The 26641-nt window shown below is 35.1% G+C and overlaps 1 protein-coding gene across 3 annotated transcripts in view; it reads right to left on the bottom strand.

The window, feature by feature from the left end:
• Positions 1 to 26641, bottom strand: part of LOC116171348 — a 91249-nt gene that overhangs the window by 51884 nt on the left and 12724 nt on the right. Inside the window, exon 1 of one of the 3 annotated variants that reach the window (XM_031488130.1) lies at positions 9491 to 9703. The exons of 1 other annotated variant lie outside the window; for it this stretch is intronic. The gene's annotated coding sequence lies outside the window, so the exon portion shown is untranslated. Of the gene's footprint in view, positions 1 to 9490; positions 9704 to 26641 lie in introns of those variants that run through there. One more of the 3 variants, XM_031488128.1, reaches the window with a different exon arrangement.

Raw genomic sequence — 26641 nt, 5'->3', positions numbered from 1 at the left:
CAGTCGACAGCTATGTTGAGAGCTTTTAAGAGCCTAACAGGGCCTTTAAGACCATTAAAAAGCTTTTGTAATCTCGAGTTTTTACGTGTTACCAGTGTTTGATTGGAGCCTTTAAGAGGTTGCAGATAATTTTGAGCATAACTATCAACATTTATTTATGCACTAAATACTTTTTGTGTAATTTTTAGCGCATTTTTTAAGAAATAAAAAAAATGTGCTATTGTTTGCGTTTTGTCCGTCCGTCCGTTTGTTCGTTTGTCCGTCCGTGCGGACCCACTGCGGCTTTGAAATACTTTTAGGGGAATGGTCCTAGAGTCTTGGAATTTTTTGCATTATGTAGGTAGCCTATACCTTGAAGGTGTGTTAGACGGCCATCAAAATTCCCTGTCTGTTTCTAATTCAAAACCAAAATACGACGTTTGCCAATGTTATTTACAATGAGGGCGAGTACCTAACTGTATGTGAAAATGTTATTGTCTATTAAATGTTTGTTAGTCTGACGTTGTAATGCAATTGTACATTGTTTTTTACAAAAAATAAAAATGAAAATGAAAATAATTTCAGATTCGTGCTTTTCTTATTCAAAAATCCCCAGATACCAAATTTCGTCGAAAACAGAATTATTTTTCCCACTCTCATTTAGAGGTGCGCCCTTTTGTAGTAGGAATTTTGAAAACATTTTTGCAAAATCGGAACGAGCATGCCCAAAAACCTATTCAAAGACGTGCCGCCAGTGTTTCTAAGTGCTGACAAAAAAAATTAAAGAAGAAATGCAAATTTCGCCACTTTTTTTGGAGGTGGCTCCCGTACGAAACACGTTAGACCCTCGGTTTAATTGGAAAAAGTGCTTGTTTTGATCCCCCCTACCTGCCAATTTTTTTTACATCCAAATTAGAAAAACAAACTCATTAATAACCTGTGGAATAACACTCCTGATTTTAGAAAAATGAACTGTATTTGTATCTAATCTAAAACGTATATAGGTACATACGTTATAATCCAATGTATATACATAGAATATCATTGCGAGGAGCTATAATGTATATGATCAGGTGTATTTTTAACATAAATAAAAGATACACACAATGTGCGTGATACTCCTGGTATATTTTATATTTAAGATGCATATATTTTATACTTTGTGTGCCTAAACATCCATATCACATCCAAAATGTATATTTATAAAATATCATACTGGACATAAAATGCAGAAGATATTCCTTGTACATAAGACATCGAATTCTATGTGGGTATGGACTTTGTTTTGCTTGATCGCTTTGCTTTTCATCTTTGTAAAATTTAAAATGCTTAATTTGTCATTTTTTTAAAATATCTGAGGTTTTCAAAATTGCATCTATTTCTCTTTTTTCTCTACCGATTCCTTTAAATTGCATGCCAAAATAATTTAATTGATCAAAATCAAAGCCTAATTTAAAAAAAATATTTAAATTAATCCAATTAAATCCGCTAAACTGCTCAATCAAAGAGCTAGTCCACGAATTATTTTCTATGATGAAAAGCAAAACCACAATCAAAACGCTCAATCAAATAAAATCTGCCAATTTTATTTACTTACTTGAATCCTCAAAATCAAAATTCTGAAGAAGTGGTTAAAAATCGTGTCAGTCTCTCTATCACTATCTTCTCGTATCGCTCGTTTTGTGTATTTTTTAGATCGCCTGAGATATATAAAATTAAACTCAACAATTTTTACCAAAAGCAGTTTTATAAACCATCCGGCTGAGCAAGCGATCAAGGATTTTTCGCCGGGGAAATCCCAGAGCACGACCTTGCACCACAAAACAAGGTCACTCTTTATAGTTACATGACCGGAAAAATCGCCTTCACCAAGACCACGACCTAAACATGGAAGGGGGATAAATTCAAACAATGTGAAAGGTCTTAGAGATGAGAAAACAGAGAATTCCAAAAAAGCCGAGAAGTTTAGAAATCTGACCAACAGAACTGTTTTTGGAGTTATATTATCCTGTCGAAATGTACCAATGTAGAAATTTACAAGGACTGCTTTTTGATGATCACGAAGAATAATGATTTGTGTTTTAATGATGTAATTTATAACGGAGATTACTAATTAATTTACTTGAGATTACAGGTTACTATTTCACGAATATATCAAGGATAGACGAAAACAATAGACTCTTTGAAATTGGCAATTCAAATTTGTTATAGTGACGGCACGTTTCTACTGATGAACCAGCGTGTTTTTGTGACTCAATTGTAAAGATATCCTATAACATTTTTGTTCAGCTCCCAACTGCCGAAATTTGTGGTTTTTTGCGTTGAAGTCCTACGAAGATTTTTTAATTGCGACAAACCTCTTATATAAAAGTGACTTACGAGGAACGAGGTAGAATGAAACAAGATCATGACCATGTCTCTGTTGGTCCGTCGGTCTGTACTCTCATTTCCGGCTAAACCCCTGCACCGATTTAAACCAAATTTGGTACACATATTCTTAGACATATAAGGGCAGAATCGTACATACGCAGATGTGCGGGTGGTATCTGTACCAACCACAAATGAGTAAAGTCCTTGTCAATAGTAAGATCGATTTGCTAAATTATGATCGTGGACTTAGTAGCCACTCTACCGGTTTTTTTCTATTTCCCCTCGAGCAATATACTAATGGACATTATGTTTTATTTCCTAATCGTGCAGGCAGAAAGGTATTCATTTTATTGGCAATGACCACCTTCTTGACGATTTTAAGGTGAGAAGTTGTGGTAGCATGATTTAAATAATAATTTGCACGCTTCTGTTATTTTCACAGTGGAAAGATATGGAAATGAAAACCACTGAAATGCCAATCGCGACAATCATTCTAAATTTCGGAACAACTAATTAATTCACTCGTATTTCACTATTAGATAATATTGCCTCCAGCCGTGCGTGAAATTTGCCATAACAAACATGGAAATTTTTTCTTTCGGGTGTCTCGAATGTCAGTAAGTGTCGTATATCTAATTTAATTGATGACAATCTACCATTTTTATTCAGGCTCTACAAATTAGGGGCACCTTTAATTATTGTATTGACATTTTGAGGTGAATAAGAGATCAAGTATATTTCACAACGTACCTAATGTTTCTAAATATACATAATCCTACACAAGGTACTTATACAAATTTGTTTTTATGCATGCACGGGGACACCGTTAGATGCGGTTCAAGGTGTACTCTTTCGACATTGCACCTACATTTTAAGTAACTCTTTATGCAAATAGGGGGTCCGCTGCCTTTAACTTTGACAATGCCGTCAACGTCAGAATTCGATATTTTAAACTGAAACTGATTCGTATCAGCGTATCACACTTACAGAATTAGAATCGGGGACTGTAATTATGTATATGGAAAGTGTAAGTAATTATCATTCCTACATCGCAAGCTGTCATGACACGTACGGAACTATTTCCTACATGTAATACGGCATTCTTTCCATATTCGGTCTAAATGTACCGAGTACCGTACAATGATGTGGGCGTTTTAATTGTTTTCTTAGCAGTGGCGCCCAAGTCCATGTGATGTTTCCGTATTAGGGGGCTAAAGCGACCCCCCAGCTTTCCATACAATTAGAATATTTTATATGCACTAAAGGACATAATATAAAATGATTTTTTTTTAATTTTTTGGAGAGGGGTGTCAAATCTACCTCCTTCATCCTATTGCAATCCAAGTCTAAAGCACATATAGAAGAGGGCAAAGTTGCCATGAGGTTTAAAGTAGAGATAATTCTAGGGGCGGGGAGAGGCTAAATCAGAAATCAGTCTCCCCCTCAAATTTAAGGATCTAAGTAGCAGTACTGAATTGTGTTGTACAGATAATGCTTCGAATGGTGTTTTTTCGCTTCTCAAGTGGATTTTTTAATACATTTTCTAGAAACTTACTTGATTAGGGGATGGAAGTTTTTCTTGTGGTACTCCGAACTCGACAACAGTGTAATCACACAAGAGTAGATCTATTGCACCACAACATACATAATTCCGAGGGATTGATCACGTGGGATATTCTTGTCCCTCAAATAGGAAATTTCGGGGAAATATGAGGAAATTTTAAAAGAATGAGCAAATTCTAGGCAAATAGAGGGAAATTTTGAAAAAATAAGTGGAAATCTGAGGAGATTTTAAAGCAATAAAGGGTTTCTATAGGGCAGTAAAGTTACTCATTTCACGTTAATTTGGAGAGGGGAAACCTAATAACCTATCCTAACTTAACAACAAGCGGTAAAACCGAGGGTACAACAGAACAGCGCTAAAAAAGTATGGTCGTAAAAAAGTGGTGTTAAAATTGGAGTGCAAAAAAATGTACCCCTATGGACCTTGTACCAGTATCGTTTTGTCAAGTTTCCGTCAAAGGTAACTTTTAGTCGGTGCACCCTGTATAATTTATTCTCTGTTTATTAAGTATTGATGTTATTAGGATTCAGTTTTAAAGCTACTATAATTCTCTGCACTTGATTTAGTTGCATTTTTATTAATTTTTCCATGAGAAAGGGGGTCTATGTAAAGTGATGAAGAGGTTTTTCATTTAAATGAACAATACCCGCACTTCTTATGGGAATTTTGATTTCCTTTTTAAAATTTCGTAGATTGTAGCTACACCTACGCTTTTAATGTCTTGTAATGTTCAGTTTTTTCCATTCAAATCGTACATTTTACTATTGATTTCAATTCTTTACTAATTAGATTGACGAATAAGTTATTTTTTCCAAATAAACCTAGGGTTGTAACGCAGGTAGGTCTAAATTTGGATCGAGTTTTTTTTTGTAAAGTTCGGAGTTCGATAGAGATTTGGTAGTGGAATAAATGAGCGAGCATTCCGTAGAATAGAAGACTGTCCCGTTTGCATCTTTTAATGTCGTCAGAGCATTATTTTGTGTATTTGGGAATGATTTAGTAACCAGAACGGGAATTTACGATAGCCGTCAGCGTTAATAAGAAGCCATTTTGTAGGTGTTCTTTAATTAATTAGGAATAGGCGGGATTATTTGAGGATTCATTGTTAAAATAGTGCGTGGTTCTTACAGAAAATTAAAATTATTCAACTCGCGTTTGATCATCAGTGCGACTAGTAAATTTCTAATGTAAAATTTTCATTATTTCGTCTCCGAACTACGGAAAGTTTAACCATCCATTTGAAAATAAATATTAATCCGCATCGGGAACTATCCAGGAATAACCACGTAGTTTTGGTCGCTAAGTAAATTTGTGCAGAATTCATCAAGAGCGAAAGTCAGTGTTCTTCGCGCATAATAGAAAACTTTCGGATGCGAATTATTAAATTCAACTCAAATGTGAGTTTTACAATGGAATCGATTAATATCTGGAAATGTCATTTATTTCACCATAAGGAGATTATTGTGCAACCAGACAACGTTAAAACATCATTGTAAAATACGCGTGTTTCCGTCGCATAACTTGGAGTCGTTTTCGGTCAAGAACAGTTTAATTAAGCGCGCTGGGTTATGTTTAGCTATGAATTTCTTCATTTTTTTTTGTATATCGGCCATATGCATATTATATGTCGCATAGAATTGCTCTTTACAGAGATCTTTAAAAAATTGCATAAGTTGCATCGATTTCCGGTTTAACCGGAAGTGATGCTGGAAATTTAAATCGGATAGATCGTGATACAAAATTATATGTATACTCAGTGACATGGAAATTGCAACACCAAGAAGGAGTTGGAATTTTTTGACCAAACTTGGCAGAAACGTTTAACTACTAAAAGGTAACAATTGATTAAAATTTAAAAGAAAAAGGATGAAATATAAACATATTTTTATTAATAATAATAGTAGTCCCTCCCTATTGGTTACGCACTCCCTCACGCTTCGTAGCATCGATTTTAGCAGACGGCCGATTTCCTCTTGAGGTATTGTGTCCCAAGCAACTGTGAGTAACCTCTAATTCATTGTGTAGAGCTTGCAGCGTCTGCGGAGGATGCGGTAAGTTCATCAGTCTTCTCTTCATAATGTCCCAAACTTGCTCGATAGGCGATATACTGGGAGATCTGGGTGGCTATGGCAAGAAATTGACATTATCATGTGCAAATAAGTCCATAGAACGTCTTTCAATGTGGGGAGGGGCATTATCCTGCTGGAAAAGTGGGTCTTCCAACTGCTGAAGAGATGGAAGAATATCGGGTTCTATCACGTCATCCACATATCGCTGGGGGGGTCATATTACCTCGAATGAATAACAAACGAGCCCTACTCCCATAAGTTATAGTACTCCATACCATAGTCCCCACAGCTTAGTGCACATGCCTCATAACAGAAAATTCAACATTGCGACGTTCCCCACGTCTTCGGCTGCCCTTCATACGGCCATCATGCATACCCAAACAAAATCGGGATTCATCACTGAACACCACCCAATGCTACTCTAGGTTCCAGTGCAGTCGCAACCTACACCACTCCAAACGCTGCTAGCGGTGTTGAGCTGTTAATGGTAACGAAAGATGTGGCCGATAGGATTGCAAGTTGTAAGCTCTGATTCTGCGGTAAACCGTTCGAAGTGTTACAGGACGACCTTCGTTAGCTAACAATTGATCGGCAATTGACCTGGTACTAGAGAATCGGTTTCTTGTTGCCATAAGATCCCGCACTTCAATTGTTCTTTTTCGCCCCCCACCCTTTCCTGCCCCCTCCCTTTCCTCTCTACGACGATCCTGCCCCTTCCCAAATCCATGCCCGATTGCAACGAATCATGGTGGATTGACTTCGGTTAAGGTGACTTGCAATTTTTGTGAACGAAAAACCACCTCCGCCCAAACCAACAATACGACACCTGTCAACTTCTCTTAATTCGCAGTAATTTCCACTTTGGCGTATCTAGGCATGATCACAGCCTCAAAAGAAACGATTAAAAGCGAAAACAATAAGAACTGAACAAAATCTCGCAAAACGTACACGATATAAGAATACTAGAAAAAAATGAAAGAACTGTCAAATAAGCCATTACCACTTGATCCATATGAATGAAATTTTAATCAATTGTTACCTTTTAGTAGTTAAACGTTTCTGCCAAGTTTGGTCAAAAAATTCCAACTCCTTCTTGGTGTTGCAATTTCCAATGTCACTGAGTATATTTGACCATTTCGAATTGCGTCAAATAAAAAAGATACTGAGGCGACTCCATTATCTCGAACACACTGTATAACATACCAGGTGATTCATTTATGGGTAATAGGTAACATTTTGTGTTAGCCCCCTAACAAGTTACAAATGACAAAAAGTTTTAATTAAAATTATGAAATAAATTAGAATTGGTAGATAGTTTAAATTAAACAAATTGTAACTGTAAGAACAATAATTGACAATTCAAGTTTTGCCGTGTGTGAAAACTTAATCTTAGGTATACTGTATTTCTTTTCATATTGGTTTTAAACAATTCAAGTTATAATGTGATTTTTATTAGCATCTTAAAATTGATTTCAATTTAAAGATTATTTTTGGAGGGCGCATACGAGGGCGCATATCTTTCGGTGTATCTATTTTTTTTTCAAAAATCCAGCCCGTTATTTTTTTGTTTCCGTATGCCTAATATACGTATCCAAAATTTGAACAAAATCTATCGAGTCTTATCTCGGAAAATTGCCAGCGTAAATACGTATACAGGGTGGCAATTTGAAAACTTACCACCCCCCATGTCTTTCATTTTTTCAGAGCTTACCAACGACGTATCACACATGGGGGGGTCACTATTTAAGATTTAAAAGTTGGAGTGGCTGGGGCGCAGGGGGTTGGAGGGGGTGCATCACCAACAATATCATTGTGATTCTCCCCCCGAATTACCGAAACGGATTGATTTTTTAAAATATCTCGTTTATTTACTAAGACATGGGGGTGGTAAGTTTTCAAATTGCCACCTTGTATAGGTACATACAGACGGGAAAACATTTTTTTTTTAAAGTTGCTTAAAATGATCTAAAATGTCGACATTTCATGAAATTTTGACATGTCCAAAAAAATGGAAATGATCAATCTAGGAAGCTAAAAACGGTAAATTGGCGCCAGTTGTTTTTGGACAATCTTTATTTAATTCTGGTTGTGCCTTGCGAAGTTTATATCCACTTATTACCAAGGCATCCGTTTTCAAATAAAACTATAAGAGCGCCAAAATTTTTCGCAATTACTCAGTGGAAAATTTGGCGTCACTTATTTTTGGGATATTCCTATTTAATTCTGATGGTACCTTCTTAAGTTTGATTTTCAAACAAGAAATGACCGCCAAAATATCAGCGACAAAAAAGAGGAAAATTTGGTGCCACTGATCTTTGCGATATTTTTATTTTTTCTGATTCAGATTTTATTTTTGAAATAAATATCAAAAGTAGCAACAGAAAAAGCATAAATCTCTTCTCTTTCAACGCTTTCTCGTAAAATAGACACTTTGAGTTATCCCCAACATCGTGAATGTTTTATTTTTAATTTAAATAGTTTGGAGCCCACATTAAGAAAGATGATTGTTTTTTACAGTATCAGAAAATTAACAATCACGTAATAACATCACCACAGTTTATCGATTTTTTCAATATTCATATGAAATTAATGGGTCTAGCGACAAATCTGTGGTGTTAGTATAATACCGTTTGCAAATTATTGCATTATTGGGTATTATTATAGTATAATAATTGTATCGCGGTGGTATATTATTTAGAATTGCTTTTTCAATGAAAATAACAAGATAAGTGCATTGTGCAATTGGCCATAAACAAAAATACAATAAACGAAAAGTCATAAATAATTTTTTTTGCCAAAAACAGAACATGAGGCGCCAGTAGGAAATCGTTTCATTTTTCACTCCGAAAATTTCGTACATAAATCGCCCAAGAATTTAATTTACCAACAAAAGCAAGCATCAAGAACAAGCCGAACAGTAATGACCGAATTTCGTGTAGGGCCTGTGGGGGATTCAGGAAACCACTCTAGAAAATTGAGTAACTGTTTCGTGTCATCTTCAAGTGATTTTTGTAATTTGGTAACAGCCTAAAATTTGCGTGTCTTAAATTCCATCGCTCGAGGCTATGGGAATTAATGAATGAATAAGAGGAATCCAGTTTCTTTAAATAATGCACAAATTTGTTTAGTCATAAATTAATGTTTCCTATTTTAAAATTTACGCTTAGTTTGTTATCAGCAAGGATGCAATAAATTTAAAAACCTTTGAATGTAAAACGCGAAGGTCGTTTTCTAAAATTACGTTAAAATCTACCTTTTTACAGGAAATCCATTCTGTTCAGTTTTTCGGTGGTACTTTGTTGCATGTATCAATTAAAAATTAGGTCAGGAATTTAAATTTTTTAATTGGTGCATATTTTCCTTAATTGGTATTGGTATTAAGTGGATCGAATTCGTAATCTCTCGAAAAAAATTTATTTTTTGGCAAACGATCTACGAAATCCAAATTTATATTAGAATGTGTAGACGCCTATTTTTTTAATTTGCAAGCGTCCGAAAATAAACTTACTTTGGCAAGAATCGATTGTGCATCCAACGGGGCCAATAAACCAATCCACTAATTAATTACACAACATATAACGGATTATCACACGCGGCTTTACCAAAGGAACGTTCTGTTAGTACTAACTTTTTTTTTATGAACATCCAACTAGCTTACTGTATGAATTCAGACTGCAAGTCTTCGCGTCTCGCGTACGTACATTCAGTAGTCGCTTTTTTGATTCGCGACAGGAATCGCTATTTCTAATAAGTATCGAACGAACTGGTAATGTCAATGTCAATATTGTTGGTATAATAATGCGATCTCGATAGTATTTTTATTAAGGCTAATTATAAACTAGAAATCCGCCGGCAGCGTAATGAGTTTATTACACGGCGATAACGTCGATTTTTGTTGGTTTATACTCTGGTGCTATTTATCTTATCATTCAATATTACAGCAGCAGTTGTAGAGAGTATCGTAACGATTGACAAATTTGTAATAAATTTTAAGGTTAGCGATATAGGCCAATTGTTACAACAGGGCGTTAAACTATCGGGGATTACGTTTCAGTAGCACAACTAATCGTGTAAGATTGGAATATGGAGATTAAAATTAAATCGCGGCGCCTTTGATGTTTGCAAGAAGCAGTATGCGTGGTTGGTCTAAACTATAAGTATTTCGCAACAGGCAGGAAATAAAAACGGTATTGTTTTGATTCTAAAATTGTACCGGTGCACTGGTTCCTATAAGCAGCTATAATAGCCATCCCCAAAACAGTTTTTAGGTTGCTAATTGTTATTCGAAAACTTCTGGTTTTCATTACTACTGCAGGAAACGTTTAAGACAGACTTTTATTTGCAACTTAGATGAGTGGAAGAACATAGTAACATTAGTATCTATATGCTAATATCTTTAACAGACGTAATGCCGCAATTTTGGAGATTAGGTACTGTCATCATTTTGACCTCTAACGTAAACAATTGACAAAGCATTGACCGCCAGAAGCAGAAAGTCATTACCGATACCTAAGATTGGATTGAAAGAATTCTTTGGTAAGAAAAAGCTGTTCCATCAGTCACACGTTGTACCTAGGTAACATTTAACACCAACCACTCCTTTGGCAGAAAGCTTTAAAAATTATAAGATAAACCAACGAATACTTTGCTAAAGAATTCTACGAGAGCGAATTAGTTTAGGCGCGAATTTTCCGGAAGCATATTATCTATCCTAAGAACGAATTATTCGGGCGCCAATTGCCCTGGGAGCGAATTGTGTCGGGACGAATTCTCCGGGCGCGAATTGCCCGTAAACCGCCGCGCCGGTTGCTTTAGGGCCGACTACTTTAATTTCCGAGTCAAGTAGTAAAATCGTCTTTTTTAATATAAAGTTTCAACGTTAATATAAAACTTTTGATTAATATAAATGTAAATAAGTCCTTTACATCCAAAACTTAAAATGGAGCAATACATAAGTCATAATATTAATGTGTCGGTGATGACAGGAGTCATTAGACATTACCATAGTATCCTTGGACATTACCACTGTAACGTGCAAAGGACGTGCAGGAAAAGGGGTCTGCTACAGCGTTAATGTCCCTTGCAGCGAATTTCGAAAGGGAAAAGGGAATTGACCACGGCTAGCTAGGGGAAACGGGTCTTCCAGTGAAGCAACCACCGAGGTTTGACAAAGCTCATATAATTTTTGGACGCCAGGCGTGCACAAGTCACGCCAAAAAGTAAATAAAAATATAAACTAAAAATAATATAAGAATACAAACTTTGTCTTGGCAACGAATCTACTACACAAAAGATATTTAATTGCATTAAGCAGTAAATTAGCACTTCTCGGCAAGGTTACTTTGCAAATTTTCAGCACAGCTGAATACGTATACGCTATAACTTAATCTAATCTCATTTACAACTGTAACGTACTGAATTAACTTGCGTTAACAATTAGCGACAAAGGCAAAAGACAGTTTATAGTTGATTGGACATTAGCAACTTCGATATTTCATGTAATCAACTGCAGAGCAGTTCGTCACCACGGTAGCAAAAATGTACAGCAAAAGCGTTTACCTACACTTTGGCAGCTGCTACGAAAGTTCACACATTGCATTGCAGAACCAAGTGTTAGATGAGTTCCAGCTAAGCAGACATATCAATCATAGATTGGTGAGCTCGTTTAAGCATTTTATAAGAGAACGGTACTTCATCGATAGGAGTGGTTACACGAAAAATACTTCCAAAAACTCATTAGTAAATGGGTTTCGGATTCCGATATAGGTAATTAAATTAAAGCATATGGCATAATCTCAAGAAGATACATCCTCTACTTCAGATATATCACCCTCTTTCGCAATAATTTCAACGACGAAAGTAAAAGTGATATTTTTCTCAATACCAATGGTACCAACTACTAACATACGAAGAACGCATTCTGTCAGTTACCCAAACTAAGGGTATATTCAACAGCACAAAGCGACGATACACACCGTCATGAAAATTGAAATTTCCTGGCATACTAAAAGTACAGGTTTCATGACGATTTCGGGAAACGGTAATTTATTATTGACAATAGTTTGGTGGGGTTTTACGTTTAAGTACGGAACGATTATTACGTGTTTAATAAACCAAGTGGTGTATTATTCCTGGTAGAAGATTGTTTCCTAGAATTGTTAAAACTCGGGCAATTTATCGCTTATTCTTGTTATCAATTTTGTTTTATTATTTATTATATTTATGTTTATTATTATTTAGTTGTTATTTTACATGTAAGTGACAGTTCTGTTTTAATTATAGGCACTTTGGTTACTTTTGTCAAAAGGGTGATATAAGGTATTAGCAATAAGAATGCATTTTATCGGGGAAAATAACTGCGTGCTTTTCGTAGAAAATGGTTATCTGAGGTAAGAGATTTCGCGTGAAATTTTGATACGTAACTTAAGGAGCGTCAAGAAAAGGAGTTTTTATCGGTTGTCGTGTTGCTACCTTCCGTTACTTGGATGAAGTTTTTCAAATTGTGAGAAGGAGGAGACGAACTTTAAATACTGAAAACTGGGACGCTTTTCGTTAAAATCTTACAAGCGTCTGGCGTTAAGTTGCGTAATGTTCGTCAAGTAAAAGTCTTTACTTATAGTCAGGAGATCTTAAAAATGCTGTATTTTAAAGAGGAACGAGTTAATCCTGTTCGCGGTTACAACCATGACCTCTTGCTATCTAAATACAACTTTAGTTCCCTCGAAAGCAGGAGGAAGGTTACTTTTCTGCATAACATTATACACATTGGCCCATATGAATAAAAGTTAGCAAATGCTTATACTTCAAAATTCAAAGTAAATACTCGTTAAGTGCTTAGCAGCGCTGCTAAGCAGCAGGACAGAACACAGTGCAGCGCTGCTAAACAAACCAGTATGAAAGGGCACTTACGAGTATTTACTTTGAATTTTGCAAGTATAAGCATTTGCTCACTTTTATTCATACGGGCCAATAAATTGGATGCACCTTATTTGTTGTCATCCATTAATTTTCATATTCCTCCATACAATACTCGTTTCAGTGCCTCATTCTCTAGAACTACACCTCGCACAAATATTTTATAGAAATTTCCTACTGTAAACGCATGTAAATTATTTGATACAATTTGCCCAAATATTGACATATATCATTCCACATTAGTCGAAATGTTTAGTTATATTACGTGTTAGTTAATAAATTTTGTTTACCATTTAGATTGCATTTCATGTTTTGGTATATCTCTTAATTTAATTATTTTCTTTTTTTGTTATTCAAGGATTTTTACCTACTACTATGTTCACACTGAGGTTAGAATTTCGTTTCATTTTCTTTATATTATTTTGTACTCTATATAATTTGTTGTTGTCTTGTAATTGGAAATTTTTTTTTTCTGTTGGACATTAAATATATTATTATTATTATGAAGATCAGCCGAATTCAGGTGACAGTTTTAGAGGAGACGTAAAAGTTGGGCGTAACAGTTTGTTGAAGTTGTCGTCTACTGTGTCGAACGGCCATGTTTCATGTGTTGTGTGTTTGGCCAGCCAGTCTAATTCGCATTTAGTGTTTTTTTCCCGGTTTTTGGGATTGTGACAGAAAACTCTAAGTAGTTTTAAAATTCCATTATTTTGATGAATTGCAATGGAACACTTATGCGGGGTGTGTAAACGGACCTTTGTAACCACGCGGCGGTGCAATACTTTTTTTGTAGCCTCGTGTAACAAATGCAAACGTGGTACAACTAATTGGAAGGATTGGGGTTCGTTGTTGGAATGGAGGCCAGAGGATGGCAATCTCGAGGCAAGGTATTCACAGTGGACAGTAGCAATAATAAAACAATTCTGTGATGTCAGAAATTGAGCAGGGACAATGGAAAGCGCCTTCCACTGGCCACCTCAATGAATTGAGTATAATCTTGCAAATTTTAAACACTGATCGGTACACAATAATGTAGTTAGTGATAACAATTTTGACAATTAACAATATGAGATGATGCGTGTAAGTGATAAGTGAATGGTAGGTGAAAGACGAGGTGAAAGACTTATCTTTCTGACGAGGGCTCCCTTTAGAACTATGTTCGTTACTCCGCAAGGGGTGGATTTCTTATGGTTCGACTCCGTGACTCAAGAACTAAAATTACAGTAATTGCGCATTGATTATTAAATGAGTAAGCATACTCACGTCCATATGTGGACTTCCTGATATTTAATTTTGTGCAGATTATGCACTTATAAATTACTCAAATGAGTTGGTAATAACGGCTTCTATTAATTGTATTAGGTAAATAAAATGACCAACGGGTATCGAACTCGTTGATTTTCCAATTAAACAAATCCCAAAACGGCAAATAATCTTAGAAAATTATAAAACTCAAGAATTTAGCCTTGCATACATTTATACGCTTTAATAGCTCGAGCGTCAATGTCATCGTCCGCATTTATTCGTATTGATAAACGCACATAGATATTTATTGAATATGATAAGCGCCTAAAAGTTATATATAGGGTGGCCATTATCCTGTTACACCTTGTTATAGTTCACTTTGATTAATTTTATGATAAATTTAATTTGTGTGTGAAAATAAATTTTGTTTGTGTGAATTCATGTAAATCGGGTGTTTATTCAAACCCTTTTAACGATCCAGATAGAGGTCTCATGCATAATTGTGATTAATTTTTTGATCCGTCAAATTTGGAATTTTATTTAAAGGAATAATGCCTGAACTACAAGGTCTTGTGGCATTTTTGTTTATACAGCAGATAAGATTTACATTTACATGGCATCGATTAGTTGAATGTCTTTTAGGAAACTTATTACGTTCTTTGGCTTTCAGAAAGCGGTTTCTAAGTGGTTGCCGATGTTAAAGTTGTTGCGCTGCTTCGTGGTCCTAGGACAGTCACAGAGGATGTGTCTCACAGTTAGTTTGATATTGCATTGTTGGCAAGTTGGTTCTTCTTCCTTTTTAAGCAGGTAGTCGTGGGTAAGTCTTGTATGTCCTGTTTTCAGTCTTGTTAATATTGTCTCTTCTCTTCTAGTGATATTGCTTTGGGATTCTGGGGGTGTGTGTTTCGGTTTGTAGTAATTTTTTGTGTTCGCTGTATCTTCCCATTCCAAGTTCCATGCTTTGGTGATACGGTTTTTAATTATATGTTTGGCGTCGGTCCTTGTGGTGTATGTCGTGCTTGGATCTTTCCTGTATGTGGCCTCTTTTGCTTGTTGGTCTGCTCTGTCGTTGCCTTCGATGTTGATATGTGATGGAATCCATAGAAAGTCGGTTTCTTTGCTTTGTGATTTGAGTGTTTTCCAGGTGGTGTGTATTTCATATATTATATATATTATATATATTCATGTTGTGGGTACATGTTGTTTAATCCCTGTAATGCGCTGAGCGAGTCCGTTACTATTAAAAATTTATCGTACACGTTTCTCGATATATATCCGAGTGCTTCCTTGATGGAATATAGTTCGGCACTGTACACACTTGGCGCATCTGGTAATTTGTATTGGTAGGAATTGTCTTCGTGTATAAACGCGCATCCAACAAGATTTTTAATTTTTGAACCATCCGTATATATTATTTGTCTGTCATTATGTCTATTAAGGATTTCTAAGAAGAGGTTTTTATAGATTGCTGGATTTGTAGAATTTTTTGGGTGGTTGGTTAGTTCAAAGTTCGGCTTTATAAGAGGAGTTGCCCAGGGTTGCTTGATTTGGGGAGTATTCGGTAGTTTAACTTGTATTTCAAGGGATCTTAATAGCTTTTGGCCTCTTACATTAAACGGGGGTACTATTCTTTTTGACCTAGCGAACAGATTTTGAAATTCCGGTTGTAAAGTGACTTTTTGGTTCGGATGGTTTGGTCTACCCATGACTTGTACCGTGTAGCAGAGTAGTTGTTTAGAGAGCCTTGCTTTTAGGGGTAGTTCACCCGTTATTGCATAGAGGCTATCTACTGGTGTTGTGCGATGTGCTCCTGTAGCTAAGCGGAGTCCATGATGATAAATAGCATATAAGGATTTCAGAATGCTGCTGTTGGTTCCTCCGTAGATGCATAGGCAATATTCTATTTTCGACCTAATTAAAGCGTTTAATATTTTTATTATTGTATTTGTATTTGTTCCCCAATTTTGATTTGATATAACTTTGATTATGTTTAACGCTTTCCTGGCGTCTTCTATGGTTTTTTTAATATGAGGGATCCAAGTCATCTTGTTGTCAAGTACAACTCCCAAATATTTGATTTGATTTGTGTGTTGGAGTACGATGTTATTGAGTTTAAGTGAGGGATTTCCAATGTTGCGTCTTCTAGAGAAAGTTATGCAGTGAGTTTTATTGGTCGAGAATTGTAATCTAGTACGGTCAGACCATTTTTCTAAGCGGTTAATAGCTTTTTGTAGGTACCTTTGAGTGTCTTCAAGATTTCTGTTAGAGGTGTAGATTATGAGGTCGTCCGCGTAGAGAGATGCTTGTACATTGTTCGGGATTTTGCCAATTATGTCGTTGATTGCGATTAGAAAAAGAGTCACGCTAATAACGGAGCCCTGAGGAATTCCGTTTTCTTGGATCAGTTCTCGAGATGTCGTATTTGCGAGACGCACGATGATGTTTCGTTCTTCGAGGAAATTTCTAATATATTGTACCATTCTTCCCCTAAATCCCCATTTTAGAAGAGTCTCTATTATTGTACGCCGCCAGATGGTATCATATGCTTTCTTGATGTCGAATAGCACGGCTGTCATATTTTCTTTTTTTATCAGAGCATGTTTAACTGCTACTTCAAGTTTGCTAATGCAGTCTAAGGTAGACCTGTTTTTCCTAAATCTATTTTGGTCGTCATTTATTAAGTGTAATTCTTCTAATTGTGTCGTAAGTCGATTGTTCACTATCTTTTCTAGTAGTTTGCAGACTACGGATGTTAGTGCTATAGGCCTGTAGCTATCTGGTTCATCTTTAGGCTTGTTAGGTTTTGATATTGGGATGATTATTGATTTCCTCCACAGACTAGGGAATGTATTCGTTTTCCAGATATGGTTAAACAATTTAGTTAGTTCTTGTTTAGTTGTTCTGGTGCTGTTACTTATCATACTATAGTGGATGTTATCAATACCTGGGCTGCTGTCTTTGCATTGGGAGATTGCATAGTCAAGCTCGTTTATATGGATGTCTATATTGTAGCTCTCTGAGTTATTTTCGGGGATTTCTAGTGCTACTTCCTCTATTCTGTTCTTGTGTATCTGGAACATGTTGCTGTAGTTGTTGTAGCTGGAGTTTTCCTTAAATTTTTCGACTAGCACGTTGACGATTTTTTCTTTAGTAGTGTAGGTTAGATTATTCGTTTTTATGCCGGCTATATTAAATGTTTGGTCGTTACCATTCATTCTTCGTACTTTGGACCACATTTCTTTTGTTGTAGTGTTTGAGTTTATTGATTTTATATAATTTTGCCATGAGCTGTTTTTTTTTCATTTTAATGGTTCTTCTTGCCAGCGCTCTCATTTTTTCATGTTTAGGTTATCTATCGTTTTATTTCTTTTATAGTTACTGAAAGCTTTATTTTTGTCTCGTATAACTTGTTTACACTGCTGATCCCACCAAGGGACTTTATATTTTCCGCAAGTCTTGTTGGAAATGGGGATAGCTATTTCAGCAGCATCAGTTATTTTTTTATTAAATTCGGTTACGTTGGCATCGACATCATTGGTTTCTGAGAAAATAAATGGTGAATTTGTTAGAGTTGTTTGATATAAGTTCCAGTCAGCATCTTTCAGCTTCCATTTCTTGATAGGAAGTTCGTCGATTGTGGGTTTTCCATTTATGATTACGCTTGCTGGATGATGATCGCTGTCATATGTAGTTGGGAGTACTATCCATGCTACCTTATGATATAATCTAGGGCTACATATAGCTAAGTCTATTGCGGAAGAACTGTTTGTTTGGGGACTGATGTGAGTGGTTTCCCCTGTATTAAGAAGTGTGACATTGTTTTCATTTAAATATTTTTCTATTATTTTACCCTTGTTGTTGGTTTTGATACATCCCCAAAGGGGGCTGTGTGCATTAAAATCCCCTACAATAACGAATGGTGTCGGTAGTTGTTGGAATAACTCCTCAAGTTCTTCAAGTGTGAGGTTATAATTTGGGGGGAGGTATATGTTACATACTGTGATTTCGTACGGTAAGTATACTTTAGTAGCGATTGCTTCGAGTTCTGTATTTTGGAATTTGATGTCGAGATTGGAATTTTTCGTTGTGCCGGGGTCAGATGTATCATGGGAAAATTTTAATAAGAGCTAGGTTTAAGGTGTTTTGTGTATGGATCTTTTTAAGCGGGCCATTGCTTTGCTATTAAATCAATTACCAACTTCTTGGTTATGTTCTTGCAAACATCGTCTAAATGCAAGAAGAAAGCGTGCAGAGAAAGGTACTAGTAAATTTTCAATCGTGACTGGAAAAATCCCCCCAAAACACGACTTTATTATAAAAAAACGGCTAGGGCTAGAAGAATTCCTCAATGGATGGGTTTTGGTGGGTTTTCTATAAACTGTAATTTATAAATGTGGAATTTTTCTCGTAATTTTTGGTTAATACTTTGATTTTGTTCAATTTTCATTGTGAACTTAATGTCTTTCTGGAAAAATGAATGTAATTTATTTAGAAAAAGCTTCAGCCAAAAGAGGTGAAACTTGAAAGATCGTAACCAACAGCGAGCCCTGATCCCTGAGCTTTCACCTTCTGTTAGTAGTATATATTTAACCGCAATCCTTTAGGCACGGAAGCTTTTTCATGTTCAAAAGGACTACCTTAGAGGAATGCTAAACCAGACTGAAAAATGAAACATTTATTGCTGATCCTGTTAAATCCGTTCGTAAGCGGCAAAAGAAAATCTTTTTGCAATGGAGAAAGGTTTGCAATTAAGTATGATCTTTGCAATGATATACCTACTCAATACCGGTTGAACACCTATGATGTATGTCAAAACAGTATGTGATCTGATAAACGACGTAACGCTGTTTTTTTCCTTGAAACGATTAAATCTTATATCTGCTCGTAATTTTAATGAAATACTCTTCCGATTACTAACATTTATTAGAGACGTATTACGTCATTAATCAAGAACAATGGTTTTAGTGACCTTAATTCTGTCGCTACAGCCTTTCGGCGAAGAGTTTCGAAGAGGGCCCCTTTTTATTTAAGGAAATCTGAAAGTGGGGTGATTCAGAGGTTGGTTACTGCAGTGTGAAGTTCCAAATAAAATTCGCAATCAATAATTTCCCAACACTTTTTTTGCAAAAAGAAAGAGTGAAACAAGACAACATGTTAAAAAAATAAATTCTTAAGAAACGATTACCTACTTGTATAATTTTTACTTGTCTTCGCACGTGCCCACTACGCCCTCCTTTCAAATGTGACAAATTTAAATTCAAGGTTAATTATACTTAAGGTAATAAAATTGCAATGCAGATGTTTGATTGCGTTACCTAAACAACTAAGCGCAAATAGATCTTATATAGTTATTAGTTAACGAAGTGGACATTATAAGAGAAATGATTAAACACACCACTAACAACAGGGTGCATTTTCATTCATTTGGCTTAATTTGGTTGCACCCTCCAAGAAATGAAATTAATTGTTTTGGTACACTTTAAGCACATATCGTAGACTAAATGTAAAGTTTTCGAGTGCTATTCATGAAAATTAAAACCAACAGCTGCGTGTTAAACAAACCAGATTAATTTTAAAATTAATGGCTTTTGCATTTTCGCTTCCAGAAAGACGTAACCTTAAGGATAATTTTAGAAACTATTTATGAATTAATGCTTTGATTGTACCATTTCTTGATTAAGAAAGTTGCCTCGGTAGTAATTTATGATTCACTAAATAATTAAACCTGAACTTATCGAACAAAACCGCTGGCCCAGGTTTTTATTTTGTTTATAACAAAATTAAAAAACAAAAGTTTACTACCATGTGTGTAAAGCGTTGGTCTAAGGGAAGCACACGATGCGTGACTATCAGGATTGAATAAGCTCTATTTGATTGGAAGCCAATAGGAGAGCTTGCATATCAATAAATTTTATACTAGTGTGTCACCTAAACGTTTTTAACAAGACACTTGCATATGCATGCATCTTCGGTTGTAAACATTTACAAATAGGCTAATCTGTCTCAAGTAGAATCGCACACCTGCTCAACTGTAATGCAAAACCTTAAAAATATCGCTGGCAGACTATCAGTAAAGGCATAATAGGCTATAGCCTATAGTGGTCCCAACATTTGAAGAGGTCCTATGCCCTATTAATATTTTAAATAAACTCTGGTTTGATGACAGTTATAGGAGAATGATGCGTGCGTTAGATTTGAATACAGTTTTCTAAATGACTAATTTCATTAGAATAAAATACTTCCTTCAATTTTTAACGTGTGGATCTATTATTATTAGTATTTTTGTGTATGGCAGTGTTTCGATGGGATATCCTCTCTATTATATGCAACCATGGACGCCCACAAATATATTACCTAGGCTAGGGGATGCAAATTTCCATTGCGGTTTACGTCCTAGAGTGGGAAAGAGGCAAATTGAATTTTAATTTAAAACACCGAAAGATAACGACAGATTTCGGGCGATGATTTTTTCTCTTGACATAGGTTAGAACATTGAATAATGTTTTATTCAATGGTTAGAACTAGCGTGTAAACGTACACATACCATACGCCTGTTCAGCGATCCATTCTATTCTTTTGTAATTTTTCAAATTTTGACTACACAACAAACAAACAAAAATGTGATACCATTTTAAAATAACATTCGAAAGAAAAAATAATAGGGCGCTAGCATACTGGCAGACGTTTTTCGTTGTCTATTCGTATGGTGGCATATATTATATGTAATGTTCCAAAAATTGCTAAAAAAGTTAGATTTGCAAAGTCTGTCAATATGAAAAATATGAAATGTATTAATAAACTTTTGTTTGTTGTTCAAAAAATTACTTAAAAATAGATTGGCTTGCTCAACGGACGTATGATATACGTTTATACGATAGTTCTAACCTATGTAAAGAAAAAATTTCGGTGACAGACGTACAAAAGCTGTCGTTATCTCCCTGTCTAAAAGCACTTCTTCCTCAACTTTAAGTTGGCTGAACTTGTTCAGTATCTTCACGTTCTGTATACTTTTGCATAACGCCGCTGTTCGCTTGCCAACACCTAAACCCTTTATAGATGCTGCCGTGGTTCCAAAATTAGTATACAGATTCTTTATGAACCAAGAAGGAAATCGATTTCAATTCTTCGGATTGTTCAAACAATTTAAATTCGTATGATTCGGATTTTCAAGATTACCTCTTTGAATCTTTGTTCCTTCGGTGTCATCAGATTTCGATATTCGTTGGATTCTCCACTTTGTTCAGATTTCATCACACCGCAGATTGTTCGCATAAATCATTCATTTGGTTCCGTTTTCTCACGTTCAGATTTGTCAACGTCGTCGCATTCTTTTCGTTTTACCCATTCTTCCATTCATTTTCTTGAGATCCTGTGGATTCTTCTGATTTTTCTGATCCACCATAACATCTTTCAGATTCTTAAAATTCTTCGGATTATTCGTATTCGAATTCAAATTTACAGATTCTTCAGATTTTTACGTTTCTTCGAATTCTTCCGACTCTTCGGATCCGTCAATTCCTTCCGACTTTTGAAATTATTCAGCTTCTTTTGATTTTTCAGACACGTTTTTTTACTAGAGATGCTTAAGATCCTTGAAAATACCTGTTTGGATTTTACTTGTTCTTCTGGTTCTTCACTATTTTCATTTTTTTTGAAAAATCTACTTTATTTTGATTGTTCTCAATTTCAATTTCAATTTTCCAGTTTTCTCAAATTCTTGGAATTCCTCAGAATTTAATAATAAACATCGATATCCGTCCTTGTGATTGTTCTAATAATTTAATTTGTCCCATTTCTTCGAGTACTTAAATTTTTTCCGATTCTTTGCCTGCTGTGGTTTTTCTAACACTGCTATTACTTCGGATAGTTTGGGACTTCCAAGTTACCTCCTCTTTGAATAGTTTTTCCTCCGATGTCATCAGGTTGGTCGGATTCTGTCGTTTCTTTAGAATCCTCAGATTTCGATACGTCCAGATCCGTTGGATTGTCCTCTTTCTTCAGATTCATCATACTTCAGATTGTTCGCATTATTCAAAATCTTTCATTTCGTCGGTTCAGCTTCAGATTCATCAGCGTCGTCGCATTCTTTAATCTTTATCCAGTTTTCCATTTTTATTCTTCATTATGCTGACCTCCTGTGGGTTCTTCTGATTCCTCTGATCCACCAAATGTTTCACCTTCTTAAGATGCTTCGGATTATTCGTATTCTTCGAAATCTTGAGAATTTTAAAATTATTCATACCCTTATCTTCAAATTCTTCAATGATGCCGATTCTTGAGGTCCTTCAAGATGTCACGGACCTTCTTCGAATTCTTCCGATTTTCCTGCTTCACTAGACCTCTTTTCCAATCGCCTTCAATTATACCGCGATTTTTCCACTTCAGATACAGATTTTTCATCTTTCTTTCAATTCTTTCGATTCTTCAAACCCTTGAAATTCTTAAGGTTGTTCTTTATATCTTTCAGTTTTTTCAGGATTATTACTTCTCAACGAATTCTTCCCATTTCTTACTTTAGATTTTTTTAAACAAGTGCAATTCTTTCGTTTTTTCTCACTTTTCGGATCCCTTAAATCTTCCTGACTCTTGAAAGTATTCAGAATTGTTACCTTCTTTATATTTTTTCAGATTCTTATTACCAAAGATATACTAAAGATCCTTCACAATAGGCATCTCTTTGGAATTTTCTTCGTTGAATTGTTCTAAATTCGTTTGATTTTCCCTAGCCATCCTTAATTTTTGCAATTTTTCAATTTTTTTCAATTTTCCAGTTTGTTCAAATTTTTTGATTTCGCCAGATCAGATCTTTCAGATTCTTAAAGATCTCCGGATTACTTAGTCCCTTTAAAATTATTTGAATTTAATTTTTAAATATAGTGTTTGGGTCTACGTTAGATTAACGGAACTATTTAGGGATACACCGTATTGAGATATATTCCCCCCGTTCTTTTGAATACTCATGAACAACAGTTAAATAGAGCAGATAAGGAGTTTTATTTTATCAGGGGGAAATTAATTAACGCACGGGTTCTGGTGCTAACAAGGAAATGTAGATTTCACGAAGAATTGCACGTTTAATCTGGAGAAGTGGGAACGTTTTCGCGCGTTCGGTTGTGTCGTTGTGATATGCGATTTATTTCAAATTCTTGGAAAATAAGTTTATTTGATGGTGGAAGTGGTGTTTCCTTAAATACTGGACACAATAACGTGAAAACGAAACTGTTGGTTTTGCGACAGGTGAAGAGCGTGCCCATTTGCTTACGCGAATTTGTTTCATGTCATATTTTTCTTTTCGTGCCTAACAGAATTAGATGTACATATTTTTCTTTGTAATTATATAACAATTAGAAAACAACCACACTCCCTTGTTGTAATTACCCACTGATTAACATATGACTTTTCACTTAATTATATACAGGCCATTCTCATTCGTAGTATATGTGCTTCGATAAACTTAAGACTACTTCCAAGATGTTAAGATTTATCTTTTACGAAATCTAAAAGAAGTTCTGCCCTATTTATCGAAAAAGTTGCTTTATATATTGCTTTACAATTTTCAAAGAAAAATTGAAAACTTACTAGTGGCAATACTCAAACAAATTTATATTTAACAACACGCGATGAGCAATACTACTAAAAATATATTAATGTGTATGTAGTTCCAGTAAATATTGGATCAGGCTCATAACTTTGATGTTGCTGAATTTCTCGCCATAATTACGGTCCAGTAAAGAAAACGTAAAGTCCAATTATAAATATCTGGTCGCTGGTGAGTTATTGAATGCAGGACTATAGGTTTATAAACCGGAACGTAGAAAGTGTACTTTTGAATAAAATCATAAATCACTTATGTTAAGCAAGTAAATGATATCACTTAAACCCGCAAATTAAAAGGTACAAGGTTAAGAGACAAGATGACTTTCGTACGTTTAATAATATGTATGTACCTACGTCTTGTAGGTGTGCTAATTTTTTATAGCGGCTAGACTAAGCACCCACCTACCTATCTTTATGGACATTAAAGTACTAATACTTGACAAATCATTACAATTTTCTTTAATACGACCATTAAATTAATTGCCACCTACGTAATCGTCAATTAAAGAAATGTTATCCTTTTTAGGTATGTATACTGTAAAATTGCAAATTTTAATATAGGCCGAAATCCGAATGACTAATATCTAATTCAGACTGGGATTGGTTTGCTTATGTGCGATCTTTTTTTAATAGTCGTGAGATTCTTTTTAAAAAATTGCGTCTAATTGAAAATTTTATTTTTAATTTATTTATTATATAGTGTTATTCATATTAAGCCGCATGTGACGAGCCTCCGTACTTACAGAAAATTTTATAGCGTAGTAAAATGCATTAATCTAAATATAGATACGCAACTGTATGGAAATCAATTATTTCATTTATTCATAAGCGAATTTGTTTTTTTTATTTAACCTTAAGGAAGGTAAAAGAGAATTAGAAATATAAAGTAACAAGCGCGGTTTTAGAGATGCAATTCCTTTTTAGATGTAAATAGAGTAACTTAATATTAATAGTGCATTACGTGTATATATTCGGGATGATGTAAATGAAGCGGATCATTTAATAAAAATAAGAGCGAGAGATAAATACGAGTTAAATACGTCTATCGTACGCGGTGCATTTTCAAGTTAAACCTTCCACTGGATGGATCCTGAAAATAGAAATAGGGCCAAGAGCCAACCATCATTTCCATGGACCCATCATGCTCAACAATCCCAATAGTGAAAAAAATTATCACGGCGTAAGCAGGGATTCTATACTCAGTCCGTGCTGAGCACAGCTGGAGGACTGATGGTCAATCGCTATTTAATTTTGTATACTTATATAAATTTGAATGGGCATCGTCCTTTAAAGTACCTATAAAATCTCTAGTTATCTTAGTAGCCATAAAAATAAAGTTGAAATTTCCTATCAATGCGAAGTGTGGCTTTGCGAATTGGTCTGATCGGTTTAGTATACGAGTAGCTGATCAGTGTCACATGTTAGCATGGGCCAGGATATTTACTACCCCTCTTTGTTTGTTTGTGTTGTTTTCTGTTATACAGATTGGCAGAAAGCGTCCTTCTTGATCTCAATGAGGCCGTTCCGACCTGTAGTTCAAAAGGTAACTTTTGTTTTTCGACGATTCCTTAATATTTCGTTACATACTGGTTTTCGATAGGTATTCACTTAAAGATTATAGCTCCCTTGTTTTCTGCGGAAGCCTGTTTTGATTAATACTTTCTCTCACTACGTGTTGGTCCCCTTTTCACTAAAACTGAATTTAAATTTAAATACTGACATAATGTCAATGGTAGCAACCATCCTGCTTTCGTTTTCAGTTAAGAATTTTGTGTTTTAGGAATTTTATTGCAACTATTTTTTGGCAAATTTGTACTGTGTAGGTTTAAAACATTTCTCTACATCTAGGACCGTAGATTTATCTATAAGTGCTTTGCCGGAGCTTCAACTACTAATTTTTCTGTATGGAAATGATTTGAATCTTAGAGTAATATCCGATATGCTTCCCACACTTGTTTCTCTTATTCCAATGAATGGCGTGACGTAGTGTCTATGGTTCCCCTGTCGGCCTAGATCTTTTCAAATTTGTTGAGTTGATTTACTACAAAATAACTTCTGAAAACGTATTTCAAAACGCAGAAGGGTTGATGATGAAAAATTGACAATACGGGAAATCTAAATAGGTAACCTTTTAACGGCCAACTTACATGAAATTTTTTTCTGAGAAAAGAGGATCGTAAGAGTGTTGGTTTTACCGTACCTATATCATTGTTTAAATATTTTATAAACAATGTTTATATCTAGTAGTAAATTGTCCACTTCAACTATAGTCCCAAAATCTTGAAAAAGTATTAATTAGAAACATTCTTTGAACACGCTCTGTAAAGGCTGCTCTAGCAGCTATGGATGCAATACATATTTCAATTGCTAATGACCGAAATTAAAACAAGTTTAAAAAGTCATTATGCAAACATAAATAACGAGAGCGTATTTTCCTCCTAATAATGTTAATGCTAGGACCAGGAAAAACTACCGGTAGGCACGAGATCCTTACCCCATTCTCTTTCAAATGAGCCGCCTATCGTCGAAGTCTATACAGTTTAATGAAAAATAGTGGAGCGTATACAAATTTTGAAATGGGCATTAGTTTTACTTTTATTCGAAGTATCTACATATGAAACTTTTTTAAATGCATTCGTAAATAGCATAGCGCATTGTCTACATTAGAAATTTCATTGAATATCTTCATAAATAAAACATGCAGCATGCGTAAACAGTGATTTTGGAACCGGTATTAGTTTTAGTTTCATTCAAAGTGCCTACATTTGATATTTCATTCAACTGGTTTCATAAATAAGAAAGTTGCCATTGCGCATGCGCAAAACCAAATTTTGCAACTGGTGTTAGATTTGTCTTTCTTCCAAGTGGCTATGTATAAAATTTCATTTAAATGATTTCACAA

The sequence above is a fragment of the Photinus pyralis genome, unplaced genomic scaffold (genome assembly GCF_008802855.1).
Source record: "Photinus pyralis isolate 1611_PpyrPB1 unplaced genomic scaffold, Ppyr1.3 Ppyr1.4_LG5, whole genome shotgun sequence".
Taxonomy (NCBI): Eukaryota; Metazoa; Arthropoda; class Insecta; order Coleoptera; family Lampyridae; genus Photinus; species Photinus pyralis.
The sequence above is the reverse complement of the archived record's forward strand: the minus strand, read 5'-3'. Positions and strand labels throughout refer to the sequence as shown.